Here is an 18,791-nt window from a genome sequence, read left to right as displayed (position 1 = left end):
TCTCTGTGTCCATCACTTCATTAAAGTGTTCTCTCCATCTGCTCACTTTTTCTCCCTTCTCAACTAGTAATCTACTATTTTTATCTTTCACTCTCCTACCAACTTCATTGCCACCCTGTCTGACTCTCTTCATCTCTTTCCAGAACATTTTCTTACTTTCCCTCCACCTGACACTCAAATTCCTTCCAAATTCCTCATCCACTCTCTTCTTACTCTCTCTTACTAATCTTGTCACCTCTCTCTTCCTTTCTACATATAACTCTCTCTTCCTTTCATCATATAACTCTCTCTTCCGTCTCTCAACTTCTTCCACGCCCCAATTTCTCATCCATTCATCATATGCCTTTTTCTTTTATGCCACAGCCTGTTTCACCTCTTCATTCCACCATGCTGTTCCTTGCACCCCTTTTCATCTTCTCTTCACCTCACACACCACCTCACCTGCTGCACATATTCCTTCTGTGAATATCTTGCACACACCTTCCACGTCTCCCATCTGCTCCAATTCATATTTACCCAATCTTTCCTCCACATCTCTCTTATAATCTGCCTTTTTCTCATCCTCTTGCAACCTTTCCACTCTCCTTGCATCTACTCCTTCCTCCTATCCTTCCCATCTCCCATTTCTCCATTTTACTTGGACCTTGATTCTGACCACCACCAAGTGATGGTCAGAAAGTCCACTCCCTCATCCTATGCTCTTGCATCCATTACACATCTTCACATCCTTTCATCCACACACACATAATCAATCATTGGTTTCCTTTCATTCAGTTCACCGTCCACCCTTCTCATCACTCGCCATGCATACCTGTGGATCATTTTGTGCCTGATGAGGTATTGGCAATCACCAACCCTCTCCCGGCACAAATGTCCACTACAGCACTGCCATACTATCTCAGCAGGCACACCCCACTCACCAACTGCTCCATCCACCTTCACATTCCCTACTTTGCCATTCATATCACCAGTCAAAAACACTCTCATTTCTTTCAAACTTTTCCATGCCACACTTCCACATTTGTCCAGAACCCTTCTCTCACTCTGCCTGCACGATCTTGCATTGGCGCATACATGTACACAGTCACCCGCATTTGTAGTCCAACTTTCAGTCTTACCCACACAGTCCTTGAGCCAACTGATCCATACTCTCCTATACGCTCCTTTCATCTGTTACTCACAACAATACACACTCCTTCTTTTGCCCTCTCATTCATACCTACTCCTGCACATATACCCCATCCATTCTCCCACTCTCTCACACTCTCACCTCTCCATTTAGTTTCAGTTAATCCACATACATCCACTTTCGCACGCTCTAGCAACTGAACAATCTCTCTCTCTTTCGCCTCATCATTTGCACCCCTTACATTCCATGTCGCCATCCGTATCATGTCCTTTGTTCAGTCCTTAGTCGTCATCTTTTGGTCAGTCCTGGTCCAAAGCTTCTTGTTCGTATTTTTTGTTAGTTGTTTTCCGGGGAGGGGCACTAACCCTCTGCCAACCCACTTGCTGTCGCGTAGGGAACACGTGTCGGTTGATTATAAGGTTACCACCCAGCGTTGTAAATGATTTCCTGGTTTACAGGAAATCATTTGGCTTGCCACTCGATGTAGAGCTACCCTAAAAACAGGGTACCACTACACTAATTGGGTGGACGATGGGCGCCCCCTCTTACCACATACACTATCTATCTATCTATCTATAGCCCGACGCCCTAATCCCGCAAAGGGTGGCCGCAGACAAAACGCCTCCAAGTCACTCTGTCACCCACCATTTGACTCCCCTCCCCCAACTCACCCCCCTCCCTCATATACCTCTCAACTCCATCCCTCCACCTCATCCTCGGTCTACCCCTCCCTCTCCCTCCCTCCACCTCACCTACATACACCCTCTTAGTCAGTCTTTCATTCTCCATCCTCTCCACATGTCCGAACCACCTCAGTGTATTTCTCCTAATCTTTTCAACCACATCCACATCTACCCCACAACGTTCCTTCACTTCTTCATTCGTCAACCTGTCCCTCCATGTCACTCCACATGCTCCTCTCAAGTAACTCATTTCCACTGCTCTCACTCTTGACTTGTTCCCCTCTTGCAAGGTCCACGCCTCGCTTCCATACGTCAGGGTAGGGATCACAATACCATCATGCAGTGACTTCTTAACTTCCATACTCACCTCCCTATTTCTCATCACTGCTTTCAGTGTGCCAACAACCTTCCTTCCCTGCTGTACCCTTTCACGTACTTCATCCCCCAAAGTTCCATCCTTACTCATCACACTACCCAAGTACTTGAATGCACTCACATTCTCCATATCCTCACCATCCAACCTCACTGCACACTCTGTGACTTCATTCCTCTCAAACACCATAACTTTACTTTTGTTTACATTAACTTTCAGCTTCCTCCTCCTACACACTGTCCCAAATTCATTCACCAAACCTTGCAACTCCCATTCATCTTCACTCAACAATACTGTATCATCAGCAAACAACAACACCGGAAGCTTCCAAATCTCACCTCATTCATTAGGGCCACCCCCACATCCACTGCCCTACCTTGTACCTCCTTTACGACCCCATCCATATATATATTAAACAGCCATGGAGACATTACACACCCCTGTTTCAGTCCCACATTGAGATCAAAGAACTCACTCAACTCACCATCCACTCGCACCGTAGCCCTAGCTCCCTCGTACATACTCTTCACAGCACTCAACAATTTCCCCTCCACTCCATATATTCTTAGTACCTTCCACATACCTTTCCTATCTATTCTGTCATAAGCTTTCTCCAAGTCCATGAAGGCAGCGTACACTTTCCTTCCCTTCTCTAGATACTTCTCCACTAAACATCTTAGAACAAATATCTGATCTACACACCCTTTTCCCTTCCTAAATCCCCCTTGTTCTTCTCCAACTAGCTCCTCTGTCATATGCCTAACCCTATCAATGAGTATTCTACCATATATTTTACCAGTCACACTAAGAAGGCAAATACCCCTATGGTTACCACATACTTCTCTCTCCCCTTTTCCTTTGTACAGAGGAACAATTATACCTGATTTCCAGTCCTCTGGAACCCTTCCCTCTTCCCAAGCCAATCTACACAACTTCCATATCCACTCCACAACAATCTCACCCCCATACCTAAGCATTTCACCACACACTCCATCAATTCCTGGGGCCTTTCCCAGCTTAATCTTCTTCATCGCTTCCACTACTTCCTGACCTACTGATCTCTTCCTCCCTCCTCTCATCTCTTCTTCTCCCAGCCATTCCCCAACCACTTATACTCACACTGCTCTCACTCTCTACATTCAACAAATCCTCAAAGTGCTCCTTCCATCTCCTCAATTTCTCTCTCTTCTCCACCAACAATCTGTTATTCCTATCTTTCACTCCCCTACTATTTCCCCTTTCACACTGCCTTACTTTCTTTTACCTCCTTCCAAAATAATTTCTTACTCTCCCTCCATTTCACACTCAGATTCCTCCCAAACTCTTCATCCACTTTCTTCTTACTCTCCTTCACCAGTCTCTTAACGTCCCTTCTCCTGCTCACATATACCTCTCTCTTCTCTCTCTCATCTTCTCCCCTACCTCTACTCGCCAACCATTCACCATATGCCTTCTTCTTTTGTTCCACAGCTCGTTTCACCTCATCATTCCACCATGCTGTCCCTTGCACACCCTTGCATCTCCTCCTCACTCCACAAACCGCCTCACACGCTGCGCTTATCTCTTCCGTGAATATCTTACATACGTCTTCCACCCCTTCCATCTGCTCTAGCTCATACCTTCCCAATCTTTCTTCCACTATGCTCTTATACTCTGTCCTCTTCTCACTATCTTGCAATTTCTCCACTCTTCTCACAGGAGCTGCTTTCTCCTGTTTTCCCTTCGCCTCCTCAACCACTTTCTTTGCAGCTCTACCTTGGCCATCACTAAGTGATGGTCCGAGACTCCATTCCCCCACCCTCTCCACACCCTTGCATCCAACACTTGTCTTCTCATTCGCTCATCCACACACACGTAGTCTATCATTGCCTTTCGTTCAACAAGTTCACCATCCATCCTCCTCATTACTCTCCATGTATACCGGTGGATCATCTTATGACGAAAGTAGGTGTTGGCTATTGCCAACCCCTTACCAGCACAGATGTCCACCAAAGCACTACCATTCCCATCTACTTCCGCTGGCACACCCCACTGACCAACCACTCCATCCACTCGTACATTCCCGACTTTGCCATTCATGTCTCCAATCAACAGCACTCTCTCGCTCCTCTCAAACTTGTCCATACATGCTTCTACTCTCGCCCAAAACTCATCTTTCACCACATACACACAGTGAATAAATCAGTTGATGGTTGTAAGTATATGGATACATGTGATCAGTTGTGGCCAGCAGAAACTAACTGTAGTCTTTACATTAACTTAGATATATTCAGCATCTGACTACCGGAAAAGTATTTCGTGGGTTACTTATTATATCATGAGGGGTTTCTTCTGGAGAAGCGGCAGCTCTTCTGGAATGTGGTAACAAAGCACACATACGCACAATCTCAAGTGATGAAACGATTACTGAACCAGGTCGTTCACCGCTTCACAAGCCTCACTAAAACCGAGGTCATGTCCTAGAGAGTGAAGTTTTGCTCTTCAGGGGACTTTTGATGGATGGTCGTGGAGAGGGCAGACGTGTATTCGTTGATCTCTCCTCAAGCATTCTAGGGCTGCCTCACCGGCATTAGTTTTGTACATAGGGTTAATAAAAGTTAGGTTAGCTAGTCCTAATTTTCCTCCCTGTCCTTAATAGAGATATAGTAGGTGTCTATATCTGTTTACTGAGCTAACCTTTGCTTACTCGCCTCTGGAGTGTACCCCCCACTGATCGCTCTGGGGTGTGAGATATACACAGGTGTGTCCTCCCGAGAGTGGTTTGAGAGGGTAATCTCAGAGTAGGTGTGAAATCCCCGGGTGATTTGTCCCTTGCTTGTTTTTCTCCCACTTCCCACTTCCTCCATTAGGGGGGAGTGGTTACTATGGCAGATGCCCCTGCCACCTCTCCTCCCTTCAGGAGGGGAGGTGGTCCTGACGAATGTAGGATTGACCGGACTGACCACCCCCAGACTGACGAACGCCAGACTCGAGCCTCACTTGAAGTTCCTGTAGGGAATGCGACCTTCGTAACGATTCATGCGCTAGGTTCCACTCCCCTGTCCAGTCTCAATCCCTTCCTTATCAAGAAGGTGATTAACCACTGTGTGGGAGAAGCTGAACAATTGAAAAAACTTGCTAATGGAAATCTCCTGGTCAAACTGTAAACTCGGCATGGGTAAAAGATTTGTTGAAAATGCGTGAATTCCACTGTTACGATGTCAAAGCCAAAATCCCAGTCTCCATGAATTTTTGCAAGGGTGTTGTCACTTGCAGGGATCTCATGGTGAGGAGCGAGGACGAGATCGTAAGTGTATTGGCGCACCAAGACGTAATTGAGGCTAGATTTATTACTCGTTACTCGGAAGGTATACAGACGAAGACGGCAACTATTGTCTTGACGTCTGCCAAAGTGTCTCTTCCTAGTTCTGTCAAAGTTGGATACGAAATTGTTCACGTTCGGCCTTACATCCCTAACCCTTTGCGTTGCTTGAAATGCCAGCTGTATGAGCATGGTGCCAAGACTTGTCGTGCTTCCCAGCCAGTGTGTGGCAAGTGTGTGAGCCAGGGTCATGATGCTGAACATTGCACATCTGAGACAGTGTGTTGCTTTCACTGCAAGGGCACTCACTCCACTTCCTCTAGGGACTGTCCCAAGTGGAAGGAGGAGAAGGAAGTCTGTATGGTGAAAGCGACAGAGGGCATTTCCTTCTATGATGCTAGGAAGAAGGTGAAGGAGTTGCATGCAACTCCCAAGCCTAATATCTCCTACGCATCAGCGGCGGTGTCCCCTCACATGATGTGCAACGTGGTGACACAGACTGACCTTATCTTCGCTCCTCCTGCCACTCGCCCCACCTCTCAGTCTAGACCCCCTGTACGTTCCAACTCTCTTACAGACATCCCTGTCGCTGCTTCCTACTCTCAGGCTGCTGCTGTTCCTTTGCAGTCGGTGTGGCCAAAATCCAAGACCGACAAGTCTGATAAGATTAATCTGACCACCCTTACCAAGCTGGCACGTCTTCATGTCCTTCCCACTCCTGATCCAGCGAGGGAGAGAAAGAATAGCTCTTCCTCAGTGGAGTCTGGGAGCCTTGTCATTGACAAAATATGGAGGTTTCCGTCAACAAGCACCGGGATAGGTCCCCCGGTAGTTGCTCGCCCGCTGGCGGGCGACAAAAAAAGACTAAGCATACTGGCCCCCAAGTAAATCTTAAACTGCCGCATTCACTGTATTACAGTGGAATTGTAGAGGTGTTGGAAATAAGTTACAAAATCTTGCAATATTGCTTTCTATACGCAGGCCAGACATTGTTTGTTTACAGGAGATGCACCTGGAGGATCCTCCTGATCCTCCACAGTTCTAACACTACCACTCGTATAGAAGATATGAAGGTCACGGAGTGGCCATATACACACACAAATCACACCCACAAACGGAAGTGATTCTAAGTTCTACTCTGGAAGCTGTCGCGTGCAGAGTTAAATTTAATAACACGTATCTGTCTATTTGCTCTCTGTACTGTCCCCCACATGGCCCCATTGATAGTGATGCTTTAAATTCACTATTCGAACATCTTCCTGACAATAAGTTAGTGTTGGGCGATTTTAACGCCCATCACTATCAATGGAGTAGCTTGAGTATTGATGGTCGTGGGGAGCAAGTAGCCGACCTAATACTACAGTCCAACCTCTGTCTTCTGAACGATGGTAGAGGAACTCGTGTAGATGATCGTACTGGTAACTTTTCGGCCATTGACTTATCTTTGGCCTCCCCTGGTATACATCAAGATTTCTCATGGGACCTTTATGACGACTCCTTGGGAAGTTATCATTTACCGATCTGTCTTTCTTATACACGCGACATCGTTTCGGACCCTCCACCTCCAAAATTTAACTATAAGAAAGCAGACTGGGGATCCTTCTCAAGGATCGCCAATTTAGATATATCTGGGGAGACCATAGATGTTAAGGTCGAAAATGTAACTACTTCCATATTACACGCAGCTGAGGCTGCTATTACCAAGACTTCTACGGTTCATGCGAAGCATAGAGCACATTGGTGGACGCCGGATTGCCGACAAGCATTAAGAAAATGCAATAGGAGATACAGGATTTTTGATAGTCAGCCCACTGAGGAAAATTTTATTGCATGCAAACAGGCACGGGCTGAGGCAAGGAGAATAATAAGAAGGGCCAAACGTGACTCCTGGCGGTCCTTTGTGTCCACGGTGATTCGTACAACACCATTAAGTAAAGTCTGGTCCACTATAAGAATATTAAATAATAAAGGCCCAAAAATCCCTGTGACCACACTGCAGGTAAATAATAACACCTATGATGAGCCGGTGGAAGTTGCTAACATCCTCGCCAGGAGTTTTTCTCATGTAAGTATCTCAGCCAATTATGATCCGCGTTTCCAACATCATAAACGCACGGCTGAGCTACAGATCATTGACTTTGCCACAGAAGATGTAGACTCCCCGTACAACCAAGAGTTTATGCTAGATGAAATGCTCCTTGCCCTTAAATCCTTTAAAGACACCAGCCCTGGACTAGACACCATCACGTACGGTATGATCCAGCATCTTAATCAGGACAACCTGATTAAGATGTTAGCACTGTACAATGAGATTTGGGCATCTCAAACGTTCCCAAACTCATGGCACTTTGCGCACGTCATACCGATACCCAAAAAGGCTGGTCGTCTTATGAATCCCACTTCATTTCGTCCTATTGTGTTGACTTCTTGTCTACGTAAGGTCATGGAATGAATGGTTAATAATAGGCTTCTTTTTGTTTTAGAGTCAAAGAATTTGTTAAATGATCAACAATGTGGCTTCCGTAAATACAGAAGTTCACTAGATCATTTAATGTATTTGGAGCATTGTATTGCAGAGGCATTTGCCAATAAAGAATTCATGATAGGAGTGTTTTTGGACATCCATAAAGCCTAGGACATGACATGGCGACACGGTATACAAATGAAGCTCTATGCTTATGGTTTAAGAGGAAATTTGCCTATTTTTATTTCAAATTTCTTAAGGGACAGGACTTTCTCTGTCAAATTGCCCCATAACGTAACATCAGATATATTTATCCAGGAAAACGGGGTGCTGCAGGGAAGTGTGCTCCATTTAGCATTATGATCAATGATATTCTGTCATCAGCTCCCATCCCGAGGAATCTTAAATACTCGTTCTGCGCTGACGATTGTGCAATATGGCACTCTTCCCATAATGCATAATTTTCGGCTGGGCGGATTCAAGCAGCCCTTGACTCCGTCCACCAATGGGCCTTGCAGTGGGGATTTAAGTTTTCCGTCCCTAAGTGTGCCGCTGTAGTTTTTACGACTCGTAACGTATCTAATTTGTGTTTAACTTTGGATAATCAGGCGGTACCTTTTCAAAATTCTGTAAAGTTTTTGGGAATACATTTTGATCGTCAGATGAACTTCAAAATTCATGTTATTAATTTGCTTGCTCGTTGTGATAAATCAGTAAATTTCAAGTACCTACCGAGTACTACATGGGGTGCCGACAGAAAATCTTTATTAATGGTGTATAACTCCCTTATTCGATCAAAGCTAGACTATGGTGCACAGGTGTATGGCTCAGCATCCAATGCCACACTGAAAGGATTGGATGTGTCGCAGAATAAATGTTTCTGAATGTGTCTTGGAGCCATCCGGTGTACCCGTGTAGCTCGTATGGAAGTGGAGGCGAATGTGCCTCCCCTCCGTATTCGTCGTGACCACCTGGCCTTGTTCTATGGACTAAGAACATTTAGGAAAAGCAATATCGGCAATGTGGCCTGTACCCCCCTGCGTCAATACCACCACCTTCTGCAGGGGGTGCGTCGGCCACTTGCCGTTCACCTCCACTTACTGACTCAGGAGCTTGGTGTGGACCTCAATGACTGTGACAAGTTGGTGTTAAAAAATATAACACCTTGGGAGCCACCCAGCTTTACCGTTGAAGTATCATGGCTCCCAGCACCAAAGGCCAAGGCGCCGGAGGTGGAGGTCCACCACTTGTTTCGTAACATCATCGTGGGTCACTTGGGGTCCCACCAATTGTATACCGATGGTTCCAAGTCGAGTGAATGTGGGTGCAAGTGTATGGTCGACCGAATGTGCTCTCAGGTATCGGTTGCCGACGCATACATCTGTGTTTACCTCCGAACTTATTGCTATTGACAAAGCCATAGACTATGCTCTCAATTCTAGGCATGACTCATTTGTCATATTTTCAGATTCAAAATCAGCCATTCATGCAATTGCATCTTGTACTACGGACTCTCACGAGATCCAGGGCCGCATCGTTAATAAGTTGCATTCATGCAACAAGTCATTCACGCTGATCTGGGTGCCTGGTCATTGTCGTATCTACGGCAATGAGCAGGGTGACTTACTTGCAAAGTCGGCTGTAGAGCTCGAGGAAACTTGGGACGTTCCTCGTGATCTACGGTCGAGTCTCTCTCTCGGAAAGCAATCAATAAATCTTCTGTGGCAAGTTCAGTGGACCAGACTAAATATTCCAACTTGTAAGCCGTACCTGGGCGACTAGGACACTGCCAACCTTCCCAGTCGCCTGGAAGAAAAAGTGTTGGCTCGTCTATGACTTAATGCCACCATGTTAACACATATGAAACCTTATATGAAAAGACGCTTCCCACCGCACTGTGACATCTGTGATGCGGTGTTATCTATCAGTCATATCATCCTGCGCTGTCGGCGATTTATTCGTGAACGCGCTTCACTTATAAATTACTGCGGCGCAGCAGATGTCCCTTTCACCCTTTCCACCATCTTGGGTGATGGGGACATTGTTATGACTGATAAATTGATGGCTTTCTTGAAAGAGACCGGACTGATCAGAGTTATGTGACTTTTTTACTATATGGTTTTGGTTTTTATCAACTGTAAATAAGTAAATATTGTACTATAAATTAGGGTTGACAGTTGACATATTTGAAATAGTTCCTCCTCCCACTGATCTATTTCAAATATTGATGTCCCCTACATTAAACCCCGTTCCTCGCCTGACAGTCACCAGTTGATGAATGCAAGTGTACAATATAGAAAGGCATTGGGCACTTGCAGTCGATGGTGGTCTGTTGGGCAAGGTTCTTCACTTTCTGTACATATTAGGTAAATATAATATACCATCTTGATTAAGGTGTCCTAATTAGGGCCGACAGCTGACGTATATGGAAATGATCCTGACTCGTCTGGTTCCCTTTCATATATTGATGTCCCCTATATTAGGTTGTGCTTCGACTGACAGTCACCAGGTGATGAGTGCAGGTATGAAATGTAGAAAGGCATTACATATCTGGAGTCAATGGTGTTCTGTTAGTCGAAGTATTTTTTCCATTAGTGTAGGTCTAACTATTTGTCTCTGTAGGATTTAGTATAGGTTAGCAATTAGTCTGTTAGGTGATTAGTTTTAGGGTCTTTAGATTAGGTATTTATGTTTATGAATAATGTAAGGTCAAAAAATATTAAAAAATAATAATAATTAAAAAAAAAATACAAAAATAAAATAAAATAAAAATTATTACATATATATGTACACCCGCGAACCAAAGTTTCGGTACCCCCCTCGATGAAAGGAAGTGGAAGTCAGGGTTAGAGAGAGAGCAGGTGAATGGACAACCGTGAGTGGTACTTTGGAACTGAGCTACGAGGCGAATAGTGAGAAACCTAATGACACTGGATTCGAAACATTTCCATGCTATTCACCTGCAAAATATTATGCGTTGGTAACATACATACTGTAACATATAACATAGACTACTGTGTTATCATGGTGTCCTGTGATACTGACCTATCTGTTTCGGATCCTCATCACACAAATAAAGCACCGAGCCAGTTGTATATAAGTTGCAACTTGTCATTATCACTGCAGTTATAATTTTTGTGAATGTTATCCCTGGATTGTCTATAGCTATAATATAGAATGATTGTGAATTTAATGTTGATTTTCACAGTAGTTCTACGGATGGTTATATATGTGGCAATTATTTTATGTGGACGACTAAACCACATTGTGATGGACAGGGAGAGATTCTCCAAAAATTTACTATAACCAGATGAAATTAGACGCAAACAACACAAAATATTATGAGACAACGAAGACACAGCTGTGGTATCCTGCTCCGCCTTGTTATCAAGGCCTTAACTGGGGCTTCACCTCATACGTGCATTATTTTCCTTCAGTCTCTGCCTCTTTTATTACTCTTACTTCCCGATATCCTCTTACTGAGAGTTGTCATATTTCTTAGAGGGTTTCTTGTCGTCCGGTCCCATAACCCGTACTGTATTACATTATTCCTTGCATCATCACTCCCAGATAAACAGCGTTAGCCCAAGACTGCTGAATCTGTTAATACCATTATTGCCACTGCCGCTACTACTGTAATCTTCCTTTTCCTATTGTGTCTAATTTCCCTCACAGTACTACTACTGCTGCTCCTATTACTACTCCACTATAAATCTGTATAATAATAAATATGATTGTCCTTATGTCTGTGTATCTGTTAATCATAATTATTGTCCCTGTCCCACCGTCGACAACTCGTCACTGACCCGGCACAGCTACTCCAGTTCCCACCCACCATGGATTCTACTCCTCCTCCATTCCGACACCACATTATCCCTCACCTCACCCTTGGGCCAGAAGGCCTGTTGTTCACCCTTTACCGGTGAATATACGTGGCATGCATTAATAATAAAAAAGAAGGCATTTGAGAGCTAAACGGTAATCGCCCTCTAAAGTATTCTGTTTGCCAAGACCAAACTTTAGGCCATATTTTGATACCATGGTTTTATGTTGATAGCTCAAGCCATTCATGAGATTTATGGTGCTAAAGGCAGGCAATAAAAACTAGTTGACCATTAGCAGTTAGTTTGGTGACCTTGACTCTGACCCCGAGTTGCAATTTTCGAACTCCTCCAAGATTTTGGCCATATCTTGATACGCTGAAGGCTTCATGTTGATAGCTCAAGCCGTTCATGAGATATAATAGGAACACACACACACACACACACACACACACACACACAGATGCAGTTAAAAACATGATCGCTCAACTTTCTAAAGGTATGACGATAATAATATAATAATAACAACAACATCGTAGATGTGTACTGTAGTGTTCCTAACATTACGCTTAATAACTGCAGACCCAAACGTGCTTATATTACGGAGCACTGATATATTAACCACAAAACCGACCACAGACGGTTCTTATTATTACCATTGCACCTTTCCTATAGCACTTCACCATGGTAATACAACCCACTGTAGTCCTCTGTGAGATCGCTACACGTGTTTGGGAAAAACAACAGTGCACAACATGCCTACAAACCACTAAAATAAGCATATGATGCTTCACTGACATCCATCAAATAGCCTAGAAGTTGGTGGACAAACAAACAAAAGACTGGACACAGACGGACAGAAGCAGAATGTCTCGCATCGGTATGTAACGACCTGAAAAAACTCTTGTGATCCTGCATTGCAGGTGTCATCACAGTAATAATAATAATAATAATAATAATAATAACAATAATTAATCACATGTTATTAGGCACGATACTGAGAAGGACACACACTGGAATAGCATGTGTCGACGCAATGCAGAATCTGTTTGCCACGACAGAAAGTTGGGTTGCGGTCAAATATTAATTTAGTATTACTATAACCCTACCACTACAGCATATTATGGCACTGGTTGGTTTTATATGTCACAGCTGTTTTCACTTGTTTTATCAGGGAGATTATGGTGTTTGTCCTCCTCTGTATCATGCATATTAACATGTGATTACTACTACTAATACTACTACTACTACTACTACTACTACTACTACTACTATTACTACTACTGGTACTACTACTATTACTACTACTGCAACTACTACTACTACGATTATTATTATTATTATTATTATTATTATTATTATTATAACTATGATGACACCTACAAAGCAGGATCGTAATAGTTTTGTCAGGTTGTCATATACCGATGCGAGACATTCGGCCTCAGTCTATGTCCAGCCATGTGTTTGTTTGTCCGCTAACTTCTAAGCAATTTAATGGATGTCAGTGAAACGTCACAGGTGTATTTTAATGGGTTGTAGGCATGTTGTGCGCTGTTATTTTTCCCAAACATGTGTAGTGATCCCACAAAGGACTTCAGTGGGTTGTATTACCATGGGGAAGTGCTGCAGGTAAGGTCCAGTGGCAATGATAGGAACGGTCTGTGGTCGATTCTGTGGTTAATATATCAGAGCTCCGTCATATAGTCACGTTTGGGTTTGCGACTTTTATAATTATGTAATGTTCGGAATACTGCAGATGTATGTTGTTGCTGTCAATTTTATAATTATTCTTATTAATGCATGCCACGTATATTCACGGGTAAAAGGTGAACAACAGGCCTGGTGGCCCAAGAAGAAGGTGAGGGGTAAAATGGTTCGGAGTGGGGGAGGAATAGAGCTTATGGCGGGTGGGAGAGAGGGGGGTGGGGTGCAACTGGGGTAGCGGTGCAGGGTAAGTGACGAGTTGTCGACGGTGGGACAGGGACAATATGATTAACGGATACACAGACATAAGGACAATCATATATATTATTTTACAGATTTATAGTGGAGTAGTAATAGGACTAGCAGTTGTAGTACTGTGAGGGGAATTGCAGTAGACACAATGGGGAAAGAGGGCATAGTAGTGGCAGTGGCAATAATGGTATTAACAGATTCAGCAGTCTTGGGCTAACGTTGTTTGTCTGGGAGTGATGATGCAAGGAATAATGTAATACAGTACGGGTTATAGGACAGGACGACAAGAAACCCTCTAAGGAATATGACGACTCGCAGTAAGAGGATACCGGGAAGTAAGAGTAATAAAAGAGGCAGAGACTGAAGGAAAATAATGCACGTATGAGGTGAAGCCCCAGTTAAGGCCTTGATAACAAGGCGGAGCAGGATACCACAGCTGTGTCTTGTTGTCTCATAATATTTTGTGTTGTTTGCATCTAATTTCATCTGGTTATAGTAAATTTTTGGAGAATCTCTCCCTGTCCATCACAATGTGGTTTAGTCGTCCACATAAAATAATTGCCACATATATAACCATCCGTAGAACTACTGTGAAAATCAACATTAAATTCACAATCATTCTATATTATAGCTATAGACAATCCAGGGATAACATTCACAAAAATTATAACTGCAGTGATAATGACAAGTTGCAACTTATATACAACTGGCTCGGTGCTTTATTTGTGTGATGAGGATCCGAAACAGATAGGTCAGTATCACAGGACACCATGATAACACAGTAGTCTATGTTATATGTTACAGTATGTATGTTACCAACGCATAATGTTTTGCAGGCGAATAGCATGGAAATGTTTCGAATCCAGTGTCATTAGGTTTCTCACTATTCGCCTCGTAGCTCAGTTCCAAAGTACCACTCACGGTTGTCCGTTCACCTGCCCTCTCTCTAACCCTGACTTCCACTTCCTTCCATCGAGGGGGGTACCGAAACTTTGGTTCGCGGGTGTACGTGTGCATGAAAGTGTGTTTATATATGGATGGAAGTGTGTGTGTGTGTGTGTATATATATATAGATATATATATATATATTTATATATATATATATATATATTTACGGCCTTAATGACCAGGGGCTTTGGCCCAATGGTCGATAGGCCAGAAAAAAAAAAATGCTCTTCAGCCTATCTTCGTCATGTTATCCGGTAAGTTTGTTCCCGCTTTGTGATCAAAGCTTTGGTAATTATCTAATATAACATTTTGTCCTTTAATAATCTGCAATGATTTGCCTTACGTAATTTCACACCAGAACATATGTACAATGGTTGTTTTTTACATTATTGTCATAGTAAAACTGCATCCATATCGTTTACGTCCAACCTAATACCGATATCGTCCCCTTATCACATAACATGGCTGACCACCGTCAGAATTCTCCCACTGTAATAGCAGACCATGGACGGATTATTGGAATGTGAGAGGCCGGTATGAATGCACGGGAAGTTTCGCGTGAAACTGGTCTACATGGTCCACCGTTTACAAGTGGATCACACTTTGGTAACAGATCACATGTTGGCAACAGGAAGAGTCATTAAGGACAAGACCTCGTAATGGACGACTAAGGGTAACAAAACGAGAATAGGACGAGGGTGTCACAGAGACAGCATGACAACGCCCGCTGACACCAGCAGCATAGTTTAGTAGAAAGCATTGATTTTTGGGGAAAACTTGATCTTCAGAGATGAGAAGTGTTTTTCGTCTGTGAAGGCAGGGTGTGCTGAAGGCCAAAAAAATACTCGATATATGGAACAGCATATAGTGCAGAAAGCACATAATGGCCGTGTAATCACAGCCCTATGGGGGTGGACAAGTGCATCTGGTCCAGATGTGTTGATACAGATAGAAGGCAGACTAACTGGTGAGGAGTATGTCCGTATACCAGAGGAGGTTCTGCTGTCCACCGTGCGAGTGACGACCATTCCTGCTCCTCAGACAATCACTGTTGTCCATGATATTAAGTCCAGTCCATATGGGTCAGAATGTGAAAGTGTGGGTCCAAGCACATCCGGAGATTGACTTCCTGGACTGGCTTCCAAAGGGATGCGATTAAAATCCCACTGAGCATATATGGGCTATTATGGTGAGGAACTGGAATGTTGGACATGAGCACACTACTTCTGCTATTGTGCACCATGCACAGGAAGTGTGGGAGAGCATCTGCCACCCCCCAGATATTTGTTCCAACATTATAAAATCCATGAGGAAGAGGTCAGATGATGTCACTGATGCTGAAGAAGAGTGGGCATCTTGCTGAGCCTGTATATAATGATATGGTATACTTTTACACACAATTTGTTTTCCTTACTAATGCATACTGTTCACTTAACAATGCCCTCAGCTGGACCTCTCATGTTAGATCACTTGCTAAAACAGCCTCAAAGAAACTTGGATTATCTATAGCACAGAGTTGGTAACTTCTTCACTGACGAGCAATTGGCTATAGTTTATTAGAGTCATGTGCTCTCTCAGCTGGAATATTGTTCACCCTTGTGGATTGGATGTCGAGAATTTACAGTAAAACAACTAGACAAAATTCAGAACAAAGCTATTGGAAGTATTAATAACCCTGCTGTTACAAATAAACTACCTCCCCTACAGGTAGGAAGGAATGTTGCCTCATTTTTTTTAAATACATAATGAATGGAGGAAGGAAAAACAAAGGGAACAAAAATAAGTCCATGTGCCTAAAGGCATCCTCCATTCATAAAATATTTATAACAACTGCATATGAATTGATGTAACTTAAATGTTTGTGGGAAACAACTCCCAGGAAATGAATTCCAGAGAGTAGTAGTTCTGGGTAAGGGGGTTTTTCAAGAATACTCCCCCAGTATCCCTGCTTGTCGTAAAAGGCGACTAAAAGGGTTGGCGGAGGGTTAGTGCCCCTCCCTGGAAAACAACTAACTAAAAAAACAAACAATAAGCCTCGGACAAGGACTGACCAAACGATGACGACCAAGGACCGGACAAAGGACATGGTTATCGGAACGTGGAATGTAAGGGGAGCGAATGATGAGGTGAAAGAGAGAGAGATTGTCCAGGTGCTTCAGGGTGCGAAAGTGGATGTATGTGGAGTAACTGAAACAAAATGGGGAGGAGAAAGTGTGAGAGAATGGGAGTATGGATGGGGTATATGTGCAGGAGTAGGTGAGAATGAGAGGGCAAAGGAAGGAGTATGTATAGTTGTGAGTAAAAGATGGAAGAAGAGCATAAGACAGTATGGATCAGTTGGGTCAAGGATTGTGTAGGTAAAGTTAAAAGTTGGAATACAAATGTGGGCGATTGTGTGTGTGTATGCGCCAACGCAAGATCGTGCTAGAAGAGTGAGAGAAGAGTTCTGGACAAATGTAGAAGCGTGCGTGGAAAAGTTTGGAAGGAATGAGAGAGTGTTTTTGATTGGTGATATGAATGGTAAAGTTGGGAATGTGAAGGTGGATGGAATAGTTGGTGAGTGGGGTGTGCCTGCTGAGATAGATGAGAATGGGAGTGCGTTAGTGGACATTTGTGCTGGGAGGGGGTTGGTGATGCCAATACCCTCTTCAGGCATAAAATGATCCACAGGTATACATGGCGAGTGATGAGAAGGGTGGGTGGTGAACTGAATGAGAGGAAGGCAATGATTGATTATGTGTGTGTGGATGAAAGGATGCGAAGATGTGTAATGGATGCAAGAGCTTATAGAGGTCGGGGGAGTGGACTTTCTGACCACTACTTGGTGGTGGCCAGAATTAGGATTCAAGTAAGATGGAGGAATAGAAGAAGGGAAAGACGAGAGGAAGGAGTAGTTGCAAGGAAAGTGGAAAGGTTACAAGAGGATGAGAAAAAGGCAGAGTATCAGAGTCAAGTGGAGGAACGATTGGGCAAATATGAATTGGAGCAGATGGGAGACGTGGAAGGTGTGTGTAGGATATTTACAAAAGAAGTATGTGCAGCATGTGATTTGGTGTGTGGAAGGAAGAGAAGACGGAGGGGGGTGCAAGGAACAGCGTGGTGGACTGAAGAGGTGAGACAGGCTGTGGCACAAAAGAAAGCATACAATGAATGGATGAGAAATAGGGGCGTGGCAGAAGTTGAGAGGCGGAAGAAAGAGTTATATGTAGAAAGAAAGAGAGAGGTGAAAAGATTAGTAAGAGAGAGTAAGAGGAGAGTGGATGAGGAATTTGAAAGGAATTTGAGCGTAAAGTGGAGGGACTATAAGAAAATGTTCTGGAAAGAGGTGAAAAGAGTAAGACATGGTTGAAGTGAAGTTAGCAGGGGAGTGAAAGATAGAAATGGTAGATTACTAGTGGAGAAGGGAGAAAAAGTGAGCAGATGGAGAGAACACTTTAAGGAATTGTTGATCATAGAGGATGGAAGTAATGCGAGTATAAGTGGCTGGGGAATGGCTGGGAGAAGGAGGGAGGTGAGAATACAGGAAGAAATCAGTAGGATGGAAGTTGTGGAAGCAATGAAGAAAGATAAATCGGGGAAAGCCCCAGGAATTGATGGAGTGTGTGGTGAAATGCTGAAGCATGGGGGAGAGATAGTAGTAGAATGGATGTGGAAGATGTGCAGATTGGCTTGGGAGGAAGGTAGAGTCCCGGAGGATTGGAAGTCAGGTATAATTATTCCCTTGTACAAAGGAAAAGGGGAAAAAGAAGTGTGTGGTAATCATAGGGGCATTTGCCTTCTTAGTATAATAGGAAAAGTGTATGGTAGGATACTTATTGACAGAGTTAGAGAAAGAACAGGGAAATTAGTTGGAGAAGAACAGGGAGGCTATAGGAAGGGAAGAGGTTGTGTAGCTCAGATATTCATTCTTAGATCTTTAGTGGAAAAGTTTCTAGAGAAGGGAAAGAAGTTGTATGCGGCTTTCATGGATTTGGAGAAAGCATATGACAGGGTGGATAGACAAGGATTGTGGAAAGTGTTAAGAATATATGGAGTAGATGGGAAGTTGTTGAATGCTGTGCAGAGTATGTACGATGGTGCGAAGGCTGCAGTGCGTGTGGATGGTGAACTAAGTGA

The sequence above is a fragment of the Coenobita brevimanus genome, chromosome 18, assembly GCF_032717465.1.
Source record: "Coenobita brevimanus isolate Jiangsu-jjx chromosome 18, ASM3271746v2, whole genome shotgun sequence".
Taxonomy (NCBI): Eukaryota; Metazoa; Arthropoda; class Malacostraca; order Decapoda; family Coenobitidae; genus Coenobita; species Coenobita brevimanus.
The sequence above is the reverse complement of the archived record's forward strand: the minus strand, read 5'-3'. Positions refer to the sequence as shown.